The sequence below is a fragment of the Mytilus edulis genome, chromosome 5, assembly GCF_963676685.1.
Source record: "Mytilus edulis chromosome 5, xbMytEdul2.2, whole genome shotgun sequence".
Lineage (NCBI taxonomy): Eukaryota > Metazoa > Mollusca > Bivalvia > Mytilida > Mytilidae > Mytilus > Mytilus edulis.
The window spans coordinates 73,558,014-73,562,054 of NC_092348.1; the positions used below are offsets into that span (position 1 = coordinate 73,558,014).

General features: G+C 31.2%; 1 long non-coding RNA gene across 1 annotated transcript; it reads left to right on the forward strand.

Annotated features, from left to right (window-relative positions):
• Positions 1-2,155: 2,155 nt before the first annotated feature.
• LOC139522513 (uncharacterized) lies at positions 2,156-3,448 on the forward strand. Its single transcript, XR_011664456.1, has 3 exons — positions 2,156-2,248; positions 2,796-2,879; positions 3,083-3,448. It is a non-coding gene; the product is annotated as an uncharacterized lncRNA (long non-coding RNA).
• The last annotated feature ends 593 nt before the right edge of the window (positions 3,449-4,041 follow it).

Sequence of the window (4,041 nt, forward strand, 5' to 3'; positions counted from 1 at the left end):
AGGTGAGCGACACAGGCTCTTTAGAGCCTCTAGTTTTATCTTCCACTGGCTTGTGTCATTGGTCCCGATATGGTTTGTATAAATATGATTGACGATGCTCATCCTTTAGATGCACCTGAATTCCCTGTATTTTAAATTAAACATATTTCGAGTGTTTGACCTCGCCTGTTTTCAATATCATACCCACACTATTTATATTTTGCATAATATCTGTACTCTACATACAGATTTTACATTTTGAATATCAACTGGCTGCACCCCGCAACAAAAACTTCCACAGTTTTTTATTCAATTATCATCGAATTTAAGTGCTAACAAACTGGAACCCAGCATATATATTAAGATTATTTTTCACTATTCCCGAATTTTAATATGTTGAACTATATTTGCTTTACTTTCAGGTGAATAAACTTATATTTAAGCACTTTTTTAAAAGTTTAGATGAATCTTATAAAGGATTTCAATCAAACGATCCTGTTAGCATTGGATGGAACCTTTTTATGCAGCAGGTATAAATCTTCAAAAGTCATAATAAATAAAAATAATTCAAGATAGCATATGTTGGCATTAAGGCATTATCATTTCTCCTTGGTGATGTTTAATATTATTATTATTCAACCACATTCTTTTATTGATTGAGGGATCTTTGTCATTCTTTATTTTGACTAAATAATAATATTTAATTAATGTCTTTATTAACTTAGAGAATGAAATAAAATAAGCAACGTCTATAGTAACTAATTCGGCTTCTCTATAATTGTATGTTAGTAAAAATTGCACCAAGAAACGTTAATTCATGACTTTTTTTATATTCATCTAAACCTTTATGCTAGTAATAGACTGATAAGAAAATAAATTGCAAAAAGATGCTTGATGTTTTATGAACCTTGATTTTAAGAGAAGGTTATCACCTGAGAATTTAAAGTATGTGAAGTTACATTTAAAGTTATGCTTTATATCACTAAAGTGATTGTCATTATTTAGCTTTTTTGTTGTGTGTTCGTTAATTATTAGTCTTTTTTTTGTTGTTGCTTGGATATAATGTTGTGTGTTTTCCGTCGACTTTTTGTATTTTTTGATTATCTTCTAAACTAACAAATAAAGAAACTGCATCAAAAATAAAAAGATATAAACCTGTAGAACTTGAAAATACATTTGACCAACTCTTCTTATCTAAATTTTTAATGTATATAAATATAACTTTAATTTGTGAAAGTTTCAAAAAAAATCTATATACATTGCATAAATGAATCAAAAGAAGTTGCCACCTTTATTAAAGCAGCTGAATGCATGTTTTGAGAGTGCAACTATCCGTAATCGGAGCAATGTAATAAATTATAATCACTCATAGAAAAAAAACTGTTTCATTTAAAACTATGCAAGATGTTTTTAAGTATTTAATTTGATTGCCGTTCTTCTCTTGCAATTTAGAGCAAGTACTTACATATGCATGATTTTAATGATGACTGTCGTAAAGTTATCGAACTACACAGAAAGGCTATAACATAGTATATATGTAATGTTTCAGTTCAACTGTTGCGGTATTCATGGATACACAGATTTCAAGCTGTCAAATTCTTTTGATGAGAAATGGGGAGAAACGGGACATTCTTATATCAAGCCGTTCACAATCAACTTTTCTGTGGCTTGCTGCAATTCAATAGAAATTCAGCCACGAGATTCTCAGGGACCTTGTAGAGCAAAAGATTATATTCATAAAAGGGTATGTAATTTCCATTTGAGCTTATACTCATGCTAATGTCATGAATTGATAGACCATCAATTGGCCTTTCTTTTCCATAACAGAAGGAACATTTAGTTCTGAAATAATTGTATAAAGGTTTGTTTTTCACCGGCATTTTAAAAACGCTATTATAATCTCTTATTTATAATCTCTTATTTTGAGGTAACGTATAACTTTTGACACTGGATATCTTTGAATTTAGGAATACATAATGGCAAATGTCGACGAAGATGAAAACCAAAAATTAAAAAAAGAAACAACAGCAATACTTTTAACAAATAATATAGGACAATGGTGAAGATTAAAAATTACACTATTCCAGACCCTTTTGTTTTCCACATAATTAATATTACCAATAATTACCAACAAGTTCCGGGTCGAATCCGATACCGATACCAGTGGTATATGTCACAAAATTACCAAATACCTGTTACCTAGTCTGTACGTTCCGCCTCTGTCATACGCACAACCAAACGGTGTATTCAGGATTTGCTATAAACACGGGTAATGATCACACCTTATCTTCGTCACTATACAGGGAATAACTGTGCACCTTTTAATCAGCGTGACTTTACCAAATGACAATACGAATTCTAAAAATGGGCAGGCTAAAAATAAGGCGTAGATTCTTTGATTCAGTCATGGATCCGCGATGTCGCGGGTATGGTATAGTTATAATGGAAATCAAGAAAAATGATTCTTTCGACACATAAAAAAAGTTCATAACGTTACCAAACTGCTGCTTAGAGAGACAGCATCACATCTCCTGCAGAATTTATTTTTTTTACCAAGAAGTAGGTGTCCTTTTTCTTAATATGTTTTGATAGAATACACGATTATAGATGATACTTTATTGTAACCCTTAAAAATTAGCTTGACATATTATATAAGACAACTGATTATTGTTTGATAATTGTAAATGGTCCTCTAGTGTTTCTGATTATTGATGTCGTAAAGATGTTGTTTCCATAACTTTTAAGTGTCATCTTATTTTATTCACATAATTATTTTCAAACTTAAATATTATTACATGTGCCGATTTCTGTTGCAGGGTTGTATAGACGTGTTCTGGGAGACAGCAGATACATACCAAACTCCTGTTATAGCTCTTGTTGCAGTCACATGTCTGATTCAGGTAATATCATGCTTCTGAATTTTCATAGGATTGGGCGCTTAAAGACATTTTAAACCCCGCCACATTCTATACTATACGGTGTAGGTTTTTCTCATTATTGAAGGCCGTACGGTTGCATATAATTGCCTACCACTTTTGAGTTGTCTAATTGGCATTCATACCACATCTCCTTATTTTTATATATGTCCTTTATATTCTTACAGCTGTCTCAGATAATAGCAACTTGTTACAACAGAATTGTCAAATCGAATAAATCCAACAACAAAATGACAGACCAAAGGGATACTAAAAAATATAACAATGTGTCTCCATCGAAAAACAACCTAAAACTAGGAATGAAAAACACTGTACATTCGGAAGAAAAAATGTGGTATCCTGAAGTTCAGAGAAACAATTATATTTCCCCACAGAAACACGCATGGGATACAGAAAGTAGAAATGAAAGTTTCCACGAAGGAGATAAATGGTATTCTGGTGTCAGACGAGAACCTATGAAAAGACCAAATAGGTCCTTAGTCATGGACTTATAGTAACTATGATGTAACATTGCAACGCATTGATCTGAAAGATACTGTTAAACCTTCATAATATAGATTGTTCATTAGTTAAAAAAAAGATTTTAAAAAATCATATGTGTAAGCATAGCATTGATTTAAACTGTATTATAATTTTTAATTTTGGGAAACGGGATAATATTCGTTTTCTTCACCTAGCCAAAAAGGGAACTGTTATATCTATTTCCAACCTTTAGTGATGCTTTGTCGTCAAACGTCCGACTAGAAATCAGAAACTCTCGAGTCAATTTATATTGAGTTGAATACACATATCACAAAGCAACCATTCTAGAAAATCGAATTCCTCGCATTAGAAACCGAAGTAAGGAAATGGCAGGATGTGTGCATATAAAATTCTACAATACTAGAAGAATCGACATCTTGCAATATACTTTAACTTTACATTCAGAAAAATTTATTATGTTCTGTTATTCAAAAATCTTTTGAAGTAAAAAAAAAACATTCATATAGCTAAAACGTCTTATGAAATATATGTTTATAGACAACAGAAAATAGGATTGAATTCATTAATTTTGCTTTTGCTTTTGCTCATAATTTTGCATTTGCCAAGTTTCTTTTCCTAAGTTTGAAGTATAGTATTATCTGTC